The 24091-nt window shown below is 42.3% G+C and overlaps 1 protein-coding gene across 2 annotated transcripts in view; it reads right to left on the bottom strand.

Annotated features, from left to right (window-relative positions):
- The window catches only part of KLHDC8B (kelch domain containing 8B), a 61013-nt gene extending 42614 nt beyond the window's left edge, over positions 1-18399 (bottom strand). Inside the window, exon 1 of one of the 2 annotated variants that reach the window (XM_034431727.2) lies at positions 18130-18399. The gene's annotated coding sequence lies outside the window, so the exon portion shown is untranslated. The remainder of the gene's footprint in view (positions 1-18129) is intronic. The other variant, XM_060684320.2, reaches the window with a different exon arrangement.
- Between the last annotated feature and the right edge of the window lie 5692 nt (positions 18400-24091).

Raw genomic sequence — 24091 nt, 5'->3', positions numbered from 1 at the left:
GGATATTACTAATATTCGTAAAAGTACAAAAAAATCATTTTAAAAGAATAAACATAATAAATTATTGCGACTGGCTCTTGGAAGAGAGACGAAATCAATACAATTGAAAGCGGAGTGTTCCTAAAAGCTTCATTTTTGTGTAGGGTGGTCATCAGGGGTGAGCTGCTGGGGGTTCCCAGGGGTTCGGGAGAACCTCTAGCTACGATTCTGTGCAGTTCAGAGAACCCCCAAATCCCACTCCTTGCTGGTCCCACCCACCCCACCCCTCCCCTCCCAGGAGTCCCCATGCAGCCCGTTTTGGATGCAGATAAGTGCAGGGCGGGCATGGAGGTTCGGGGACGGCGAAAAACGAGCCTACCAGAAGTTCGGGAAGGCCAGAAAGATCACGTTTCCAGCCTCCAGAGGGTCTTTGGAGCCTGGGGAGGCCGTTTTCGCCCTCCTGGAGGCTCAAACAAAGCCTCCAGAGCCCGGGGAGGGCAAAAACACCCACCCCCCACTGTGGTACAAGAGGCCGACTAGTCCACACCCACCATGGCCACACCCACCCAGCAACTGGGCAGAGAACCCCTTGCTAAAATTTTTGAAGCCCACCCCTGGTTGTCATCTTTCACACCACTGATTCTGGACTATTAGTAATCTTCTGCTCTGCAGAAGTTAGCCCCTGATCGTGATTATGTTATCTAAAAGCTTTTCCCTGCTGAAGAAAAATCAGGTTTTCCTTCATTTCAAGAAATCAAAGGGCTTCTAATGCACAGGACAGGCAAAGTAGAGATAGAAGAGAAAATTTGTACCTCAGGCTTGAACTGTGGGGTCCTTGGTGTTCTCTGAGTTTGGATGTTTTCTTGCAGATATTTCATTACCAAACTAGGTGATACCACTAGCACTGATGATGTTACCTAGTTTGGTAATGAAACGTTTACAAGAAAACAACCAAGTTCAGAGAGCACCAAGAACCCCACATATAGTAAACAAGTCCATTTGACAAGTTTATCTGTCCAGCCCAAGGGGCAAAAACTTCTCTTTGGTGAAATCATTAATGAACTTCAACTTCTTGATGTCAGAATACCATAAAATCAGGGAAGAGAGCCAAGACACAGCAGCCATTTTTAGGATTCTGGATGTTCAGCCAACTTGCTACTTTATTCCCTGCGTAACTCCACCATATCTGCAATGGACACCCAACCCCTAACTGTTCGCTATAAACTCCACCTGAGGCTTTTAATTTGTAGCTGTTCCCTAAGTGTGATACATTCCCTCCTTTTAAATCTAGTGGTCTAGGAGGATTCCATGACTCATTTATTTTCAGCTCACAAAATTAGGCATTTTGGTAGCTTAAGAACAGACGGCTGCAGAATTTAGTAACATAGACACAAATACTGATTATGTGTTCTTCCCAATCAGAAATAGTTGTTGCCTATGGGGACTGCCATTGTGTTCAACTCGCAGGAGAAGAAAAGGTATTTTGCTTGTTATCTTCTGTACCTATGGGAACAAGGAAATACTGAGTATGAACTGAAGCTTACAAAAAAACTCAAAAAATAAAAAAGTAAAAGTTGAACCTACATGCAAGATTATATACAATCCTCAGAGTTATGATCTCAATTGGGACTAGAATTTCCATCGAAAGTCAGCACAGTCATAAACTGTGAGATCTCTGTTAGATCTCTCAGCGGCTTTTGATACCATCGACCATGGTATCATGCTGCGCCAGCTGGAGGGGTTAGGAGTGGGGGGCACTGTTATGCGGTGGTTCGCCTCCTTCCTCTCTGGCCATACGCAGTCTGTGTTGGCAGGGGGGCAGAGGTCAACCCCAAGGCGCCTGGTCTGTTGGGTGCCACAGGGATCGGTCCTCTCGCCCCTCCTGTTCAACATTTATGTGAAACTGCTGGGTGAGATCATCCGTGGCTTCGGGGTGGATTTCCATCAGTACGCTGATGACACTCAGCTGTACATTTCCACCCCGGGCCACCCCAATGATGCCCTTGAAGTGATGTCCCAGTGCCTGGAAGCCATATGGACCTGAATGGGGAGGAACAAGCTCAGACTTAACCCTTCCAAGACCGAGTGGCTGTGGTTTCCGGCGTCCCGTCATAGTCAGTTGACTCCATCACTGACTATTGGGGGTGAGATCTTGACCCCCTCAGAGAGGGCTCGCAACTTGGGTGTCCTCCTGGACTCGCAGCTGTCCTTGGAAGATCATCTGACAGCTGTGGCCAGGGGGGCTTTCTATCAGGTTCGCCTGATTTACCAGTTGCGTCCCTTTCTGGATCGGGACTCCTTACGCACAGTCACTCACGCCCTTGTCACTTCCTGTCTGGACTATTGTAACACTCTCTACATGGGGCTCCCCTTGAAGAGCACCCGGAGGCTCCAACTGGTCCAGAATGCGGCCGTGCAGGTAATTATGGGAGTGACCCGACGCTCCCATGTAACACTGCTCCTGCGTGAGCTGCACTGGCTCCCGGTGGTCTTCCGGGTGCGATTCAAGGTGTTGGTTGCCACCTTTAAAGCGCTCCATGGCATGGGCCCTGGGTATCTATGAGACCGCCTTCTGCCACCGATAGCCTCCCATCGACCGGTACACTCCCACAGAGAGGGGCTCCTCTGGGTGCTGTCAGCTAGACAATGCCGGCTGACAACTCCCAGGGGAAGAGCATTCTCTGTGGGGGTCCCTACCCTCTGGAATGAGCTCCCCCCGGAGATTCATAGGATCACCGACCTGCGTACCTTTTGCCGTGCCCTAAAAACATTACTATTCCAACAAGCAGGGCTGGCCTAAATAATAATAATATTTTTACTTTTTTAATGGGTTGTTTTATTAGAATTTTCGGCCAATTGATTTAATTGTTTTAATTTGTTTTTAATTTTTCTATTGTCATGGTTTTATTTCTGGCTGTACACCGCCCTGAGTCCTTCAGGAGAAGGCCAGTATAGAAATTCAATAAAATAAAAATAGAAATAAACTGAATCCAATTTGACAACCATTTTTCCAAGCTGTTGTTAAGCAAATTCAGCTTCCCCAACTGGTGTTTTTTATTGGAAATTAGTTAGCAAGGTCACAAATGGCATTCATATGACTCCATGACATTATTTATTTATTTATTGGTTCGATTTATATGCCGCCCTTTTCCAGAGACTCAGGGCGGCTTACAATGCATTAAGCAATAGTCTTCATACTTTGTATATATCTGCTTAGTAGAGCTTTCGCCCCCCCGCCCCAGCAGTGTTCTTTTTTCTACAAAGTCACCTTATTGCCCCCACAATCTGGGTCCTCATTTTACTTACCTTCGAAAGGATGGAAGGCTGAGTCAACCTTGAGCCTGGTCAGATTTGAACTTGCAATAATTGCAGGCAGCTGGTGTTATCTTAACAGTGCTTTAGTCTGCTGCACCACCAAGGCCATTGAAATTGGTCCTAAATGCGAGCATATTGCCAAACGCATGAATGCAATCACATGACTGTGATGGTATGTGGCGGTCCTAAACATGCAACCGTCACTTTTTCTGACGCTGTTATAACTTTCAATTGCTGTTGTAAGTTGAGGAGTACCTATAAGCAGCAGTGGGTTTCAGATAATGTTACTACCGGTTTGCTGCACGCACACACGCACGCTCGCTTTATGTGCACATGTGCTCGTTTTGCGCATGTGCCTGCCTTCCGCACATACACCCAGCCTTCCACGCATTCGCTTTGCTCACATGCGCGTGCCTTCCGCGCAATGTGCCCAGTCTCAAAAAAATGCCTAAATAGGATGGCATAGAGCCGGGGTGGGGCAAGGGGGCAGGCCCACCCGCTATTTCTGCTACCAGTTCAAGTGAACCGTTCCGAACCGGCTGAATACCACCTCTGCCTATAAGAGCTACGAATTAGAAAACTCTGAAGAACTTCAAGAAAGAACCCAAACACTCTGGAAAGAAGGAGAAGTGTTGCCCCAGTGAATCTATTAAAACAGTCAATGAAAATTTAGGGAGAAAATCTCGTAAAATTAATGATGTTCATTGTCTATAGGCTAATGCTCAGAGTACTGGAAAAACGTTAGATGAGCATCATTAGGAAAGAAAATACAGTTTAACAGATGGAAGGAGTACCCTGATGATGGAAGTTGAAGGATTCCGTATTTTCAAAATTAACAGAAGTGTCAGAAAAAGACAAGGTGCACTTGTATGTTAAAAGTGTTCACTGCAGCTCTACCGGCAATGGTGTCAAAAGCATCCAGATAAAAAGAAGTACAAGAACTAAAAATAATACTATGAGGGATCGGCTGGGTTGTCCTCGATTAGTAATAGCAATAGCATTTAGACTTTTACACCGCTTTGCAGTGCTTTACAGGCCTCTCTAAGCGGTTTACAGAGTCAGCATATTGCCCTCAACAATCTGGGTCCTCATTTTACCCACCTCAGAAGGATGGAAGGCCGAGTCAACCTTGAGCATGGTGAGATTTGAACTGCCAAATTGCAGACAGCCGGCAGTCAGCAGAAGTAGCCTGCACTACTGCACTCTAACCACTATGCCACTGTGGCCCATATTGTTCATTGTTATTCATTGTTATTTTTATTAATAACTTAGAATGGCAGGGGGGAGGAATGCCTATGAAATCTCTACATGACACAAAATTAGCTAGAATAGCCCAGAGCAGAGAAATACAAATAAAATGATCTTGGCAGTCTAAAACAGTGCTTCTTAAAACTTTTCTCTCTGAAGACTTTTTTCTACTTTTAAAAATTAGGGAGGACCTCAAAACAGCTTTTGTTTGTATGCCTTGTATTTACTGTAGTAAAAATTAAAAAGGGATGCATTGGCTGTGCCTACAGTTTCTAACGATTGTTTGATTGGGTTTTAATAGTACATTACTTTTTAACCTAGGCTGGAAAATCTATCTGATCTTGCAGAGCCCTGAGAGTGTCTCGGGAGACTCCCAAGCATCCTAGGACCACACTTTAAGAAACACTGGTCTAGAGAAATGAGTTAAAACGAACTAAGTGAAATTTAATAAAAAGTTAAAGTTGTTCCTTTCGGAAATAAGAATCAAATGCAGAGCTATGATATGAGGGGTTGAAAATCAGAGTCAACATGGGGATCATAACCAAACAATGAAGCCCATCCTTTTTTTTACATGACGTTTGTTAAAAAGAGTTTTGAACATGTGGTTATAGCCACCATTTTGATTTTTTTTGACATCATAGAATTATGGGGCCGGAAGGGACCTTGGAGGTCTTCTAGTCCAACTTCCTCCCCAAGGCAGGAGTCCCTTGCCTCTAGTGATAATGGTACTCATGAAAAAGAAAAAGACAGAAAAAGTTTGTTGAGTACAAATTAAGTATGCCATCAATGTAAAGTGTCTGTAAAAAGGCAAATGTAACATTTAGGTTAGTGTTAATATTCAAATAACGAGCACCAATAATTCTACTTTATTCTATATACCGGTAGTTCTTTGGTCAGGCCCTACAAGCACTGCATCTAGTTCTGGGCACTATAGTTTAAAAAACTGGAAAGAGTTCCTAGAATCGCAGTGAGAAAAGTGTAGAAACTAGATGTCTAAGGAGATTCTTAGTCATCCAGGTCATAGTTGTCCCAAAAGTGCTTTTTTTCAAGAGACAACTGGACTTTCTTATTTTTCTTTGAAGGCGTTAGAAAAGCCTTGGTGGTGCAGCAGACTAAAGCACTGTTAAGTAACACTAGCTGCCTGCAATTACTGCAAGTTCAAATCTCACCAGGCTCAAGGTTGACTCAGCCTTCCATCCTTCCGAGGTAGGTAAAATGAGGACCCGGTTTGTGGGGGCAATAAGCTGAGTTTGTATAAAAAAAGAACACCGCTTAGGGGGGGCCCGAAAGCCCTAAGCAAGTATATACAAAAGTATGAAGGCTATTGCTTAACGCATACGACACCCTGAGTCTCTGGAAAAGGGCGGCATATAAATCAAACCAATAAACAATAATAATAATAATAATAATGAATGTTTGAAAAGCTTCTTGGATGAGAAGCAAAACATCTTCAAAGAAAAACAAGAAAGTCCAGTTGCCTCTTGAAAAAAAAAAATCACTTTTGTAGAAACTAGATTTTTATGAAGAGATGCAAAAGGAACTAACCATGTTTAGCACCAAGATGACTTAGGTGAGATATAAAGTACCAAAAAGGATCATGTATAAAATATTTATTTTTGTTTTATTTTTTAAATTTGTTAGCTGCCCATCACACCACCACAAGGTCACTGTATAAAGTTCAAACATTGCTCCATGGAATAATAGGACATAAAACAATGGAATAATACAGTCATGCAGATTCAGATTGAATGTTAGAATGTCTAACAGAAAGATAATTTTGACAGTGCAATCCATTTTCCAAAGTGAGGATGAGCTCTTCTTCCTCAGATGTATCTAAGGAAGCTAAACAATTATTTGCCTGAAATTCTTTAATTTGTATTTTTGAGCTACACTGAGGTTTGGACTCAATGTGACCTAAATGACACCTTCTGATTCTACGATTCAATAATATTTATCAGGAATCCATTCATGTCCCCAAATAATTTTATTTTTTTCCATGCACTTTTTACAGAAATATATCATCATTTTAAGTACATATTAACAGAAGTGCAGGCTTCAGTTTAAAAGGGACCACAGAGAACAGGTCTCCGGGCCATCTGCATAAATCATCAGAGATTCCTGACTTCCAATTATTCAGCAGCAGCTAAATAAGGAAATCTTGACGGGATTGGAAACAGATTACTGTATTCTTTCCTTCATTTTAATATTCAAAATGAATTTTTATATGCAGTTCTTTAATGATAAACATTCACATCTGGCTTCAACTGGTAGATTTCAAGATTTTTATGAGAGAAAGTTAGGTTTCCATAAGCCTGAACTTAGCTTTCTAGCTCTTTCTTCCCCCATTATAAATGCATTCCATAGGAAAGAGATTATAGGTCCCTGACAGATGTAAAAATATAATTACGAGAAGAAGTACCTTGCCTCTAAATACTAATTTCTAAGAAATAACAATAGGAGAAAGTTACGCTATTACTATTTTGTCTGGCTTCTAGATGTTTAAGAACTGGCTGGCCATTTTAGGAAAAAGATGATTGGTGTAAAGGTAAAGGTTCCTTTACCTATGCGCTAGTCATACCTGACTCTAGGGGGCGGTGTGCTCATCTCAGTTTCAAAACCGAAGAGCCAGTGCTGTCCGAAGATGTCTCCATGGTCATGTCGCCGGCATGACTCAACGCCAAGCTGCACGGAACACTGTTACCTTCCCACCAAAGGTGGTCCCTATTTTTCTACTTGCATTTTTTACGTGCTTTCGAACTGCTAGGTTGGCAGAAGCTGGGACAAGTCACGGGAACTCACCCTGTCACGCGACACTAGGGATTCGAACCGCTGATCTGCCGACCTTTCGATCGACAAGCTCAGCGTCTTAGCCACTGAGCCACCGCGTCCCTCCTTGATTGGTGACAATTGTGTTATTTGCACATCCTTTGAAATAACAAACTGAATGTCACACGCTGGATAAATTAATACAGATTTGCTTTAAAAACATGGCAGTGTTTTCCTGTGATTTAGAAATGAGCTTAACAGAACAACAAAAATTGCTTCAGGACATTTAGTAAGAGCTAGTTTCAATCGTCTTGCGATTGGAGATGCAATCTTGGAGCTGAAACAGGAACTGACATGTTTCGATCTCGTCCTATTATTGTCACACCTGGCACCAATATCAACAGGCCTGTTAATATGTCTTCACTGTGTCCAAATACTAAAAGCACCTTTGTTGTTCTTGATTACATATTGATTATATTCTACTTGGAATGATCAACACATCAAGAACTGTGGATTTTTCAGGCATAAGAGATATTATATACTAGTGAAAAGAGATATCTACACTTGATTTATAGCAATGGATTACTAGTATAGGGTAAAAGTAATCCTTGCTTAATGACTCCCTGAAGTTATGATGCCAGTGAAAAAATAACTTTCTGACCGGTCCACATGCTTAAGATTGCCACGGTGTTTCCATGCTCACATAATTGATAGTCAGGCCCTTCCAACTTCTGACAAGCAGAATCAATGGAGAAATTGGCAGTAAAATCACAAGTTGTGGTCATATAATGTCTCACTTAACAACCATGGGTAATTTGCTTAATGACTGTGACAGAAGTGATGACCATGTCTGTCATGGTCAGATGATGTCTTGCTTAATGACTGCATTGCTTAGTGCTGGAGTTGCCAGTTCCAACTGTGGTTGTTAAGGGAGGATGACTTGTATTTGTCAAGATTTCAATTAGTTTATTTTTAATATAAGGGCAAGGAAAACTTCCAAGGAATAAGATCACAGCTGCTGAAATTATTTTCTTTATAATGTAATTGCTCAAGCCAGCATATTGATAAATAATTATGAAATTTAAGTTTTTACCCAGACCTAAAAATAGGAAGCTTTTTTTATATATATATAATTTGATTTATATGCTGCCCTTCTCCGGAGACTCAGGGCGGCTTACAATGTGTTAAGCAATAGCCTTCATACTTTTGTATATTTATATAAAGTCAGCTTATTGCCCCCACAAACTGGGTCCTCAATTTACCTACCTTAGAAAGGATTGAAGGCTGAGTCAATGTTGAGCCTGGTGAGATTCAAACTTACAGTAATTGCAGACAGCTGGTGTTAATCACAATGCTATCAGTCTGATGAGCCACCAAGCTTTTAAACTAGAGAAACTCATCTGGATACCTGGGCTGGAAATAATATGACTTTCAGATTCCCCTGAGTAAGACTACTATAGAGTGAAATGATGTGATCCTAGTAGCCGTAGTATTTTTTAAAGTGTCATTGAGTAATGGATGCCTGAAAGGCCAGTTTTGAGTCATATTTTGCTGTCTGGTTGGAAGATAGGTCAGGTATTTTTAAATGAATCCCCTGGATATGCAACATCCCCGCTGAAACAACCGAGCTAGAGAAAGGATTTCAGAACAGGATGATGATATTCACAAATACTGCCCATCATTTCTCACCACTGTCACTCTTGCCCAAAAGAAAGGAGTGTCTTCGAGGAATTTGCAAAAATTTATACCCTATTCTCTGTTCCTTCAGTGGTGATCTTTCAGCAGCCTTCTACCTTGAAACTGAGGTAGTGCTCTCTACGGTGCAACTTCACCCAAGGAGTTCAGGAAAGGTATTCTTCGCTTACTGGCCGCCTTGTTTAGCAGCTGTTCGAAGTTACTGTAGGAAATGAGCATGCTGAGCTCGAGGGAGGAGTCAAGAGCATCTTTAGTTTGGAGTCCTTTCGCGCCCACAAGAGACCGAAGTCCAGCCCCCCTTGAATTCTGTTGACTCTTATTTTCCGCTAATTTGCCTTGACCATTAATAGTTCAGATTCTTGTCGATTGTTCTGCCCCAGCTTCAGATTCCCGAGGATATTGACACACACCAACGGTCCTTATCAAAGTTATAACATACCAAGAATAAACAAAGTCCGGCAAAGGTTGGCAACCAGCCCAGAAAACAAGATATGATAAGACACTCAGTCTTCAAAAATGCTCTGTAATAATTACACGTTGTTTCCAGCTAGAAATTACTAACTGCATGCAAATTAAATAGGCTAAGGGAGTGGCCAATTATCCTCAAACCTTACTCTCGAGGAGACCTCCTCCTCCTGAGTAGCCACTCCTGCCTTTTGGCAGCCCTGCATGCTCGAGCATTGAGGAGAGGCTCCTCCACTTCGCTCTCTCCACTTGAAGGAGCCTCTGGAGATTCTGAAGGCCCTGGCTGAGTCTCTGCCTCTGGCACCACATCCTCTTCAGCCTCCTCACTGTCCGATGCAAGCACCGGCTGCACAGGCTGCTGGCGTGACCCCACACCAGCCTCCTCCTCGTCAGGATCAGCCACGATCCGCGCAGGCCACTGGCGGGCCACAACATCGGTGGAGATTCTCAGTCATCCAGGTCATGGTTGTCCCAAAGGTGCTTTTTCAAAAGGCAACTGGACTTTCTTTGTTTTTACCTGAAGACATCTCACTTCTCATCCAAGAAGCTTCTTCAGAACTAAAGAAGCTTCTTGGATGAGAAGCAAAACGTCTTCAAGCAAAAACAAAGAAAATCCAGTTGCCTTTTGGAGTTCAGATTCTTGTTGAGAGATAGCACAGAATAAACCTGGACTCATTTGAACCACCCTGGTTCCTGGTTTTTGGGCCTGCCAGTTACAAAGGTGACTTTATGATTGGTCCTCACATTTATTTATTTATTTATTTTATTTATTAGTTCAATTTATATGCTGCCCTTCTCCGGAGACTCAGGGCGGCTTACACTGCGTTAAGCAATAGCCTTCATACTTTTGTATGAAGCCTTTTCAGCCTTTCATCCTTTCGAGGTAGGTAAAATGAGGACCCGGATTGTGGGGGCAATAAGGTGACTTTGCATAAAAAAGAACATGGCTTGGGGGGGGGGCAAAAGCGCTACTAAGCAGGTATATACAAAAGTATGAAGGCTATTGCTTAACGCCATTAAGCCGCCCTGTAAGCCGCCCTGAGTCTCCAGAGAAGGGCGGCATATAAATCGAACCAATACTCATGCAGTTCTGTGAAGCAATTCTTTTTTTTTTAAATGTGATGCTTTCACAAAGCAAGACTCATAGGAAAGCTACCTTGTTTCGCTGAAAAGAAGACCCTATCTTATATTTTTTTGAACCCTGAAATAAGCGCTTGGCCTTATTGCCATGCGCTCAAAAGCCCAATTGGGCTTAATATCAGGGGATGTCTTATTTTGGGGGAAAGAGGGTAGCTTTCATTATTTCACTGCCACTTTTACCATCTTATACCTCTACGAAAGGCTTCTGAGTTAAGCTTTAAACTGACAGAAAATTCCTTTTTATTAACTTGAGTCCAATAAGCCTGAATTCATTTGAAGGGTCATGCTTACGGCAGGTAAAAGGAAGTTAGAGAGTTGCTTCTGTTCTATATTCCGAATGGAATGTGCCTGTTTCGCTACCATAAGCTGAAATTCTGCAAATTAAAATAACCAAAACAAAAGGCAAGGCTATTTTCTTGCAGGAGTTTCATTATCCAGCTAGGTAACATCATCAGTGCTAGAAGGGAGTGGGATTTTCTCTTTGTTTATATATTAGTCGTTTGTCCTGTCAGTGTTGGTGGGAATGCTGTTGGTGCTTCCTTGATTAGGCTGTTGTTTGCTGTTAGCTTGTTGAGTAATGAAATGTTTGCAAGAAAACAATCAAGCTCAGACAGCACCAAGGACCCCACAGTTCAACCTTGAGCTACAAATATTCCATCAAGATTATATGACTTTGACTAATAATGATAATTGAATTAGGTGAATTTGACAACTAATTATAAAACCAATTGAATCCTGCATGCACCAACTATTCTAACATGCACTCACATCCAGGGCTCGTGCCTGCAGTTTCTCTTCCTTCCTTCCAACAACAAAAAAAAAATGGTAAATAAAAGAGAGCAGAATTCTAAAAGACATTTTCCAGATAAACCATCTCAAATAATAGCTAACCTTTAAAGATATCCAGGCTTTGTAAGAAGAGTGACAGTCACTTCCTCCTCTTCCTTATTCTTTTCAACAACTTCTATTCTTACTAGGTGAGGCAGGATGAAACAACCCTCCATCTTCCCAGCTCTTTGCAATTAAAAACACTCTCTTCCTATGCACCCATACTATGGATTTGGGAGCCTGGCTTTCAGGCGTGAAAGGATGCTGAAGCCTGCAACAACTTTTGCCCATTCTTCACCCCTCTGAATTAATTATGTCAGATGCCAAGCATCACTTTCCCCATCATTCTTCACGGTCACGAGAGGAAGAAAAAAAACCCAAATATTCAGAATACGCACAGATGATTCCAAGCGTGTATATAGTAAACACAGAGAATCGTGGAAGCCTAAAAAAAAAAAAGAGAAATCTGAAGCAGGTCTAATTCAAGACCCCTTGCACTAAATTCAACAAGAAAGCAGAAACAAGAAAAAAGCACCAGTGATTCTTTTTAGGAAGCCAGATCTATCAGGCTTCCTTTCATCCTTCAAGCAGACTGCAGAGGAAGTCATTGAGATCATTATAATATTAAACAGAGACCATCTAAATGTTGTTTTGTTTCTTCTTTCCCACCTTTCTACATCTATACAGCGTTTTTTCTTTCTCAAAGCATGAACAGGGACTGCTTCTTACCTTCATACTTTGCACTGGGAACCTTTCCAATGAAATGCAAAGTAAAAGCATTTTTTTTAAAAAAAAATCCATTTCACTGCCCTTGTCAATTAGCCCACCCTGCGTCTCTCTCTTATAGCTAAATTCATTGTCTGGCCTGATATTCCTTTGAATTCCCAAAGGTGGGGCAGAAAACAGACGTGCAGAAGAAAATCAGTGTACAAAGAGGAGGTTTAGCTACTGTCACCTGCCTGTCAGCCCTCTCTGAAAAATCTCTCCTCCCTCATTTATTCTTGCTCTCATCTATCCACAGGGAGCTTCCTTAAATAGGAAAGAGGAAGGGGGAATGGAGCAGTTGGAAAATGAAGCTTAGCTGCAGTGCTCTTTCAGGCGTAATTTGCTGAACTCACCATTCTTGAGGTTGAGCCTGGCTGAACCCTAGCCACGTTTTAAATCAACCAAGGCCAGCTAAGTAGATATGAATCTGCACCAGGGTGCTGGATGTTTTAAAAACAAACAAGATAACATTGAATTGACAGGCGAAACCAGACATGGGTTGCAGCAGGTTCTGACCAGTTCTGGAAAACCGGTAGTGGAAATTTTGAGTAGTTAGGAGAACCGGTAGTAAAAATTCTGACTGGCCCCCACCCCCATCTATTCTCTGCCTCCTGAGTCTCAGCTGATCAGGAGGAAATGGGGATTTTGCAGTAACTTTCCCCTGGATTGGGGAGGGAATGTAGGTTTTGCAGTATCCTTCCCACGGAGTGTGGTGGGAATGGAGGTTTTACAGTATCCTTTCCCTGCCACGCCCACCAAGCCACACCCACAGAACCGGTAGTACAAATTTTTGAAACCCATCACTGGGCGAAACATACGAGAATACATAAGGAAGGCCATCCTACTTTAGGATAAAGCATAGATATCTCTGAGAAAGGATTTAGGAAAGAGGAAGAAGAAGGTGATTCTAATTTTGCTGGGGTGAAGGAGGGAAAAACAAAATGCTTTTGTGCTTCTTTAACTCTGGTTTGCTGGCTGCTCATAATTTGGAAGTTCATCAGTCTGGAGAACAACACCTTATCTTAAATGTATTACTTGGATGGAATCTCCATACAGGTAGTCCTCAACTTACAACCATTTTTTTAGTAACTGATCAAAGTCACAATGGCTCTGAAAAAAGTGATGACTGTTTTTCACACTTATGACTGTTGCAGTCACATGATTGTGCAAAATTTGGACTCTTGGCAACTGGCATGTATTCATGACTGTCGCAGTGTCCTGGGGTCATGTGATCAGCTTTTGCGACCTTCTGACAAGCAAAGTCAATGGGGAAGCCAGATTCATTTAATGACTTCAGCGATTCACTTAACAATTGTGACAAGGTTGTAAAATGGAGTAAAACTCGCTTAATAACTGTCTTGCTTAGCAACAGAAATTTTGGGCTCAATTGTGGTCGTAAGTCGAGGTCTACCTGTAGTTTTCAACGAAATGTGTCTGCACAGACACAACTAGAGATGACATCAAAAGTTCTTGCTTAGAAATAGAGCATGTTTTAAAAGATACTAAGATATCATTATGATGTTATGTTTATTTTTCATGTTGTCTATTGTCTTGCTGTTTTATAATATTCATTTTAATTCTTCATAATATTGTTTTATCAGATTGTAAGTTGTTTTTTATTTTTTTTTATTTCGTGTATCTTTTTGTAGCTCCTTCTCCAGCTTTTTATACTCCTCTTCTAACTTTTTTTGTCTGTCTTTTCTTTTTATTCTTTTTTCCCAAATATGTCATTACCAGCCCTCTAATATATGCTTTCACTGTATCCCATACATTTTGGAGTGATGTATCTTTTTTTTTTTGTTTACTTGAAAGAAAAAGAACATCTCCTTTTCCATAAATTGTTGAAATTCTTTTTCCTGTAATATTGTCTGGTTGAAAGTCCATCTTGACCTTTTCTTTTGACCTTTTCATACATTTGTAATCGGATTGTGGTCTGCCCATACATTTTTATCAGATTGTAAATTGCGTGACTATGAGATGGGTGGCATATATATTTAATAAATAAAATAAATGAGACTCAGATATTCAGGCTTCATTCCCTTCCTACCTACTTTGCCATTCACTTCGAGCACTTGTTGTTTCTTTTGGTACCTTGCCAACTATTTTCAATTAAGTAGTCTTCTTACCAGAACGGAATCGACCTTTAGTATGGAGCCATCAAATCAAACAGCCTTTAATCATGATCAAGAGCTGCGGTGGCACTGTGGTTAGAGTGCATTACTGCAGGCTACTTCTGCTGACTGCCGGCTGCCTGCAATTTGGCAGTTCGAATCTCACCAGACTCAAGGTTGACTTAGCCTTCCATCCTTCCAAGGTGGATAAAATGAGGACCCAGATTATTGAGGGCAATATCCTGTAAACCACTTAGAGAGGTCTGGAAAGCACTGTGAAGTGGTATATAAATCTAAGTGCTATTCCTATTGCTATCAAAAATCCTAAAGGCCCACCCCTTACTTAGAAAACAATATATTTTCTCTAAAAAGTTATTAAATATGTCTGTATTTTGATCACATGTGCCTGGTTATCAAAATTAGACATTCCTCACTCTCTCTCTCTCGTTACTTTTTAGGGGCAGATTCTGGACCTGGCGACCTGTCAGGGTCTCCTTCTATCTGATGTTGGATGAGAATTATAGGGCAGCAAGATAGGAAAGATTGGGCTAAGTCAGTTCCTAGATCTAAAATAACCCACCAGGGAGAGGAACCATGTCTTAGAACATAGAATCAAGAGGCTGGAAGGGACTTTGGAGGTCTTCTACTCAACTCTCTGCTCACAGTAGGAGTTTCATACCATCCCAGTCAAATGGTTGTCGTCTATTTTTGAAAACCTTCCATAACGGGGTACCCATAACTTCAGGAAGCAAGCTACTCAATTGATTGATTGTTCTCACTGTCAGAAAATTTCTTCTTACTTGGATCGCTCTTTAATAAGCTTACATCCATTACTTCTTGTCCTGCCCTATGGTTCCCTAGAGAATAAGTCAATCCCCTTTTCTTTGTGACAGCCCTTCAAGTATGGGAAGACTGCCCCCTTTCCCCCCCCCCACTCAATCCTTCTCTTCGATATGCTGGACGTACCTAGTTCCCTCATTTCGACAATGCTCCCTTTTGAGATTCTTTCTCCAACTCATCCCTGCCGTAAACACAAATAAATGTTTGGAAGAACTGAAACCCATCCAAAAAAACAGCCCTGCCTTGACCCTTCTCCAAATCTTCCCTCCATGCCTCCCAAGATGTCAGGAATCCATGAATCAAAGCTTTAAGAATCTCTACCAAGAACTGGGATTCCCACAGAGCTAATAATTATCCATTTCTACCCTACTGGGAAGGCATGCTATCAACTCTCAACCTCACATCTTCTCGGAAGAACCAGTATTGCAATGTTAAAGTCCTCACTATCGCCTTGGCAGTTTGGCATCTAACAGAGGACAGATTCCTATTGTTCCAGTGTCACAAAGCTCTGTTTTAATATTTTACAACCAGTGCTGGATGGCTGAATAGGCATAAAGCTAATGAGAAACTACAGATAAGTAAGTTGGTCTACCAGCCTGATGCCCTTTCGAGAAAGCTGGCTTTTCATTTATTACTTTGAGGGGTGGGGGTTAGAAAGATTTAGCCACTTAATAAAGTGCAATGACTTTCCCCTCCTGGATTGCTTATTAGAAGATAAGCCCATTCATTGGCTCAGACAAAGAGAGGTGAGAAAAAAGGCTGAGAGATTTCAGGCAGGTTTAATTTAGGGGCATAAAAAAGATAAGGAAAGTGGTGTTACACAGAACATGTGGATGGTTATTCTCCCTTTTTCTAAGTGAAAGACTCTGGGTCGGGTCCAGCATTTTTTTTTTTTTATGACAGGATGTTTAGAAAAAAAAAATACTTTTCACATAAATAGAAAAGGACCATCAATGGCTAATTAATTCTGAAGACTGAGTTCCAAAGATAAATTTGTCTTGAAGTTGCCTGGGAATCTCATGACTTCTTGGGTTTTACCGGATCCGTCTTTTTCCTCCTTAAGACAGCCATGCGTGGTCCTACCAAAAATGCTCTCTATTGTGATTGTGTTGGCGAAGAGCTTTGTGGTCTTCACAACTGGTCGGAGGAGAACACAGCAGAGACCCAAGTCCAAAATAGGAGAGAAGTGAGGATACTGAAGCAACAGTTATGTAATGTTGACAATAGAGGAAAAAAAGAATCCCACCCTTGATGGTTGAGGTGCCACAAAGGGCAGCAACCGTTTTTGCTTAAGGAAAGGGGGAAAAACACGGGGGAGAAAGAACATAGAATAAATAAGGGCTGGAAGAAGAAAGCCAGGGAAGTTTTTCCTGGCTTCTACCGTAAAGGCAGTTGACTTCGCCTTGCAAAAATTATTAATCTTTTTTACCATCCAGCCTTTTTCTCTCTATTATGTTTCTGAGTAATAGGAATTACTTTCTGTTAAAAAGAAAATGCATTGTACTGCTGGTACTATTAGGGAGGTGGTAAACGGGACAGGAAGTAGAAAAACACTGTGACAGGCTTAGAGTTACTTACTCTCTGCCAAACACTGAAAGCAAGTTACCAGGATGAAGAACCCTCGGCTCGGATCGCTCAAATCTGAACGCTTTTATGTGAAAATACATGCCTTAGAAAACTGAATATCCCATGAAAAAAAGGAATTAAAGCAAAACTTTGCACCAAGACAAATTCCTTGTGTGTCCAATCACACTTGGCCAATAAAGAATTCTATTCTATTCTATTCTATTCTATTCTATTCTATTCTATTCTATTCTATTCTATTCTATTCTATTCTATTCTATTCTAATCCCCTATCCCTATCCCTATCCCTATCCCTATCCCATTCTATTCTATTCTATTCTATTCTATTCTATTCTATTCTATTCTATTCTATTCTATTCTATTCTAATCCCCTATCCCTATCCCTATCCCTATCCCTATCCCTATCCCATTCTATTCTATTCTATTCTATTCTATTCTAATCCCCTATCCCTATCCCATTCTATTCTATTCTATTCTATTCTATTCTATTCTATTCTATTCTATTCTATTCTATTCTATTCTATTCTATTCTATTCTATTCTATTCTATTCTATTCTATTCTATTCTAATCCCCTATCCCTATCCCTATCCCTATCCCTATCCCATTCTATTCTATTCTATTCTATTCTATTCTATTCTATTCTATTCTATTCTAATCCCCTATCCCTATCCCTATCCCTATCCCTATCCCTATCCCATTCTATTCTATTCTATTCTATTCTATTCTAATCCCCTATCCCTATCCCTATCCCTATCCCATTCTATTCTATTCTATTCTATTCTATTCTATTCTATTCTATTCTATTCTATTCTATTCTATTCTATTCTATTCTATTCTATTCTAATCCCCTATCCCTATCCCTATCCCTATCCCTATCCCATTCTATTCTATTCTATTCTAACAGGAAGGGCCAGAACACAAGGCACCGATTCCCGGATCCTCCCTGTGATGGATCGGAGATTTACCTTTCCAGAGCAAGGGAAGAGTTTGGAAAGCATCACCTTACAAGGGCCGGAGGAGCATTTTTATTTATTTTTATTTTTTGGCAGCCCAGATCTCCCGCTCCAGATGGCCGCAGAGCCAGGCGCGGAGTCCGCGGCGCGTTGCGCAACGCCCCCCTGGCCGCCCGCCGATACCTGCACCCCGGACCCGGCTCGGATCGCCCCAGGACGCAGGGCGGCTGGAAGGCGCAACCTCTCCTCCGGCTCTCCGCAGCCTCGCCCGCTCCTCCCTCCCTTCCCGTCGGGAGAAACTTTGGCGCCGCGCAGTGCCCCCCCCCCCGCAGCCCCGAAGGCTCCTCCGCCGCCCCGCTGGAGGGACGGGAAGAGAGCGCGGGGACCCGAGTTCTCCAGCATCCCGATCCCCACGGTGGGACGCGCAAGCGATGCTCACCTCTCCGGATCCCTCCAAACCCGGCCAAAGTCGGTGAGGCGGGAGGCGCGCCCCGCTCTACTCCGGAGCTCCTGGCTTCGCTGTTGCAATCCCGTTTCTCCGCCGCTCTCGGAATCGCGGGGAGGAATAAAAACCCGCACAAACACAGACACACACACGCGCGCGCTCGCACGCTCACACACACACACACACACAAATCGGCGCTTAACTCTTCCTCCTCCAGGCGCCGCGCGCTCGGGACGAGCGGCTGCTTTCCAAAGTCGGAGGCCTGGAGAAAGCCCAGGAGAACTGCCGGCCCCGGTTTTAACAAACCGAAAGGGCAACCGCGGACGCTCTCTGGAAAATTTGGAACTTTCTCAAAGGCTTCCGTGTTTCATTCATGGTGCAGCTTGGAAGTTACTGCTGTATGTTTAGCGCGGGGGGGGGGGGATACTTTTTTTTAAAAAAAATATTTTTATATGCCGCCCTTCTCCGGAGACTCAGGGCGGCTTACAATGCGTTAAGCAATAGCCTTCATACTTTTGTATATTTATACAAAGTCAGCTTATTGCCCCCACAAACCGGGTCCTCAATTTACCCACCTTAGAAAGGATGGAAGGCTGAGTCGACCTTGAGGCTGGTGAGAATTGAACTCTTGAACTCGCAGTAATTGCAGGCAGCTGGATGTTAAATGCTGCCTTAGTAGGAGGCATTAGCCTCCTATGCCACTCAGGCTCCCTATACTGAGTCCCCATAAGCAACCATAACACCCAACGCAAGAGGAGTCAGTCAATATAGGTGGGTTAAGATCATCTGTGGTATTGACTTGAGTTTACACAAAACACTAAGCCACATTAGTGGCGCCTGGAGTTACGATTTCTAAACCCATGGTGTACGGTTTAGTGCAGGTGTCTGCAACCTTAAATACTCAAAGAGCCATTTGGACCCTTTTCCCACAGAAAACCCGGGGAGCCGCAAAACCTGGGTAGGCGTGGCCAACTCCATGTCACTCACTTCCATCAGTCACATGACACCCCCCAGCCACACCTACTCAGCTAGTCATTAGGGCAGAGAACCAGTTATTAAAAAACACCGGGAACCACAAAATCCTTTTGACATCTCTCTCTCTCCCCTCCCTCCCCCCCTCTCTGTGTCTCTCTCCCCCTCTCTCTGTATCTGCCCTGGCCACTTCTCCATCCCCCACCGTTGCCCTTACCTTCTTAGGTGAGGAGTGACTGGGAGGGAAGGGCGAGTGGCAGGGCCAGCCAGTGGTGGGATCACCTGACAGGGAGCCACAGCAGAGGGCCCAAAGAGCCGCATGCGGCTCCGGAGCCGCAGGTTGCTGACTCCTGGTTTAGTGTAATGCCAACCCAACCCTGAATGGTTTATTCATAGGTTAATCATGGCTGAGCAGATATGTGTCAGGATAATTAAACACATTTTAATATGAAGTCAAAATACTTTGTCAATGGATAGCATGTGTACGTTTTATAGGATGTTTGGTCTGGCTTTTTGGCTTGGCTTGGGCCTTTGAGGTTGTTCCTCAATTCTATGCCAATTTCCCCAGAGAGAATTTTAAATCTTTCATATTTAGCATACAGCATCAGTGTTTTACTTGGGCCAGCCTTCCCAATCTCATCATCTCTGGACATCTTAAGTCTACAGTCCTGATCATCTCCTCCTGCTAGGGGATTTGGGATACAAACACAGTAGCTGTTGGCTCAGGATTGTGGCTACAATAGCTCCGCACATCTGGAGAAGGCCAAGAATGAAATTGATTGAAGCTATATCTGTATCACTGCAGAAAGTTGTCATATTGGGAAAAGTTAATCAGTAAAAGGAAACCAGGCCATGAAAGAACACGATGGCTGGACATCATCAAAGCTCACATCACCCAGAGCATAGAAAAACCTCAAAGAAGCAGTGCAGGATTGGAAGATGTGGAGAGGTCTGGCCTATAGAATTGCCAAGAGTTGGACATGAGTGAATGGATAATATCATCATCATGTCTGTATAGTTTCACACTCCCAAAATGTGAATTATGTAGTGCGCACAGCACTACATAATTCTACATGTCACATCAAATGTTTTTTTTTTCTCTACCTAAAATTCATCTCCATATGTGTACGTGTCCCTATAACTGTGTATCCACACAGAAGGAATCTGCATTCTACAGAAAGCAAGAGGCAGGTCTGATATACAGCAGTTTATTTTGTTTGCTTCCAGAATTGTTGAGGGTTAATCATTTGTCTTTTGCTCATAATGCTGGATATAATTTTATAGCCATAATACCCAGCTATGAGTAATTCATTCACTCTGCCAGATGCTTCTAACCTGATTTTTAAGCTGCAAACCTCTTAGCCATAACATCTTGCTCAATTTTGAGGCCTTACGATTTGTCTCCCTCCCTCATTTTCCCCCAAGTGATTGTATTTTATACTAAGATTACAAAAAATAAACAAAATGCACAAAATACAAGAAATAAAGTAGACAATGAAATACTAAAGTCAATCAGTAAGCTGCAAAAACAAACCTAAGCGAAGTTCCTGAGAAATTTTACCCTTTGAATGCCCTGAAAACATGCTAGATCTTCCAGACTATAGTACTGGAAAATCTAACATATTTTCTGTATCTCGTTAGTACAATCATCATTATTGGGTGGTGCAGTTTTTACAACATTCCTGGTGCAATCAATACATGGGCAGAACTATAGGGATCTAGTTTATTTTATTTTAAATTTTATAATTTTAGTCATGGCCAAAGGTCTTCAGCAGCAAACGCAGGGTAGTGGTGGACCTGTTATTTAGCTTTTAATTCTTTTTCTTGAGGACTAGTCTCATATGAAATAGAGTGGTAGAGGATTTTCACATACTATACAAAAATTAGCCAGCACTTCAGTCAGGTTCTACTTGGAATAGGGGAGAGATCCATCTTGTCTTTCCTCTCAGCCAGCCAACTATCTTGGGACCAATTCTGATGGATAACTAAAGATGAGGGCTTAGCCCACTGACCTCTCCAACGACATCACAAAAATCCTCATTCTTCCTAACATTCTGCCTCTTTATACATGTCAGTGTGCCATATATAGTTGGTTGGGACAACCTGTCATGAAGCATATGTTTCTGTCTGTCCTGATCCTGCCTAGCCATCATCTCCACATAGGAAGACAAATGATCAAATATTAAAAACCTCATCACTTTCTAACTTTGCAGCTCCCCAACAGCGGACTGGCTCCATCTGTCATAATCTGACCTGTTGACAGAGATGAGCAACTGCCCGGGGAACTAAATCACACTGAAGATGCACAATGAATTCAAAGCTATCGCTGACCACCGTACCTTAACTTTAGCTAATGAAGCCATTCTGAGCACCATTTGTCTGAAAAGGAAGTATTCTGTTATTAGCTGCATCAGGTGAAGAAAATTTGAAGCTTGGCTACAAAAGAGAATACAAAAAAACACAACACCCACATCTGCAAAATACTTTATTTCTAGACTCTTTCCTTGGTTCAATTTTTGAACAGACACATGAAATATAACGGGAGTTTACAAACAAAGCGCCAACAGTGAACACAAATAATGCTCTTTCAACAGTGCCCAAATAAAGCTAAGATATAGTTTACTCGGACAGTGTGCAAAGTTCAAGCACCTGCTCAAATAATATGTAATAAAAAATCAGTCCCCTGCAGATTTCTGGAAGAAAAAAACCTTCCAATTACAATCTTGAAAACATTCTATGCTTAATCCTTAATTTATCCCTTCCACTGCAATCATAATCCCCTAGTCCTTTTAATATGTGCATTGCTTGTGCCTGAAAGGTAATTTTAAAAAAAGGTTATGCAGCAGCCCATTTCGGTACCAATGAAATGTGGACGGCTGACTTTATCTGGAATAAACATTTTTTAGAAAAAAATTCAATAGCATTATCAAGTCGAGCTCCACTTTTGGAATTTGCAATCCAGAAAAATCTCCTTGCCAGTTTGGAAAAGAGATTAGCTCGCCACTGTCTTTCTTCTTTTTTCACCCCCAACTTCTCCCGGACAGCTCGACTTCATCCCCCAAAACTGGAGCGTTTAAAATCAAAACAGCTTTTAAAAGGAGAAATCGGGGTGGGGAAGCCAATTCTAACTGTATCTTCCGCAAACATAAAATAGTGGCTGAAAGATTCAAGGCAGTAAGAGTTCACACTGATTAAATTTGAGGATCTCACCATAGGGATTCAGGAGCGGGGACTTACTCCCGATTACTTGATAGTAATATTAAATCTTGACCTTCCTATTGGGCCCTGAAAGGGGGGGGGAAGGACTGGAAGTTTAGGAATAGCAGCAGCGCTACAGAGCCTGCAATCTCATCAAGCTAGAGAGCCAGAGAAGGAGGAGGCCCGGGCAGGCCTGATTTCTATAGCAGGTGCAAAATAGGAGGCGCCGGTTGCCTAAATCCCTCAGTCTCGATGGCAACTGAATCTGTAATTGAAGAGGAGGGACTTCGGGAAAAGCCGCTGCCGTTCACTTCTCCGGAAGCAAAGAGGGGGGGAACAGGGGGAGAAGAGTCATTCAAGGGTTCTCGTGGGGAGGGTCCCCAGAGGGGGGGGGAATCCTGTTTTGCAAAGGCAAGAAAGCGCTTACCTCAGGCCTCCACAATCTGCAAAATGCTCTGCTTTAAAACCACTTCCAGCTGAGAGCCTTTTGCTACCCCCCTCTTGGGAGTGATCCCAAACTGAGATTGAAATCCTGAGGAATTTTGGAAGCAGCCTTTCCGACCAAATTTACTGGTTTTATTAAAAGGTCGAAGTTTTCAGCAGCTCCAGCTCATCAGATGCCACCTAAAGACTCACTTCATCAGATGCCACCTAAAGACTAACGTAGCTTTTCTCCTGTGATGCTTAAGCCGGCTTGAGTGAGCTCTGGTTTTGGTGAGATCTTAAGGCGTTTCAAAATAATGTACTAAATCAGTTATGGATGAAAAACCAAGCAATAGACCTTGCCACACGGATGCTAAATGTGGAATGCTTGAGCCCGACTGTCAAGAAAGTGAGAAAGTGAAATAAAAATAAAATGCTCCAGTCGATCGGTTACTAAGCATCACAAATTGATCTCTAACAAGCTCAGTCTCTTTCAGAATATTTAAAGGCAGATGGTTGCAGTCCCCCAACCTGGGCCAAAGGGGCCTCCAGTTCAGAAGATTAATATAGATCTAACACCAGCCTCCAGAAAGGCAGGTTTGGGTGAAGCTGTTAAGAATGTCCCCCTAATTCCACTTCTGTAACTCTTTGAGGGCAGGCCGATCAATTTTATTTTTTAATTGCACCTGGGCTATGGAGGGCCAGAGGAGAAATGCTCCTAATCTTCAGCATTTGTCACTGGTCACAGGCTGGCATTGCCAGCTAGTCTGGCACTTACCTGAGATTCACCATATGGACACTGAAGCAGTTTACAAATGATACGGTCAGATACGGTTGCAATAACAATGTGAAAATGTGCTAAGGCATCCAGTAATGACCTCTGCAAAAAATCTACCCAAGCTACATTTTACAACTGGATGAGCAGGGAATTCGTAGCCAGGCCTCTGCAGCAAAACCCTGAGTGTTTCTCCATTTGCATATCTGTGGACTGTCATGTAGTTAAGTTCCCTAAATTTAAAAGTCACCTGCCTTTGTCTTGTTCTCAATTTCTTGTCTGTGCTCTCCACAGACTAGATGTGAACAGAAAAAAATGTACTGAATAGCTCTCTGGAGACCTGCAACAGAGAGCATCTTACATCAGCTTCACATATCAAACCGAGAATCCTTTTAAATTCTGCATCCAGCTATGGCTAAACGGATGTTTTTGAGAAATACACAACTGGAACAGGAAAGCAAAACCTTCTTATGCTGTATAAAATACTCCACTATCTGGTATTCAGAAATATACAGTTATGAGCACAAAGAAACTACTTGGTTTAAAATGAGTAACAGCTGGTGCTTAAAACGATCTTTTTTTACATTT

This window comes from Pantherophis guttatus, chromosome 2 (genome assembly GCF_059756535.1).
Source record: "Pantherophis guttatus breed Tessera chromosome 2, ASM5975653v1, whole genome shotgun sequence".
Classification (NCBI taxonomy): Eukaryota; Metazoa; Chordata; class Lepidosauria; order Squamata; family Colubridae; genus Pantherophis; species Pantherophis guttatus.
The sequence above is the reverse complement of the archived record's forward strand: the minus strand, read 5'-3'. Positions and strand labels throughout refer to the sequence as shown.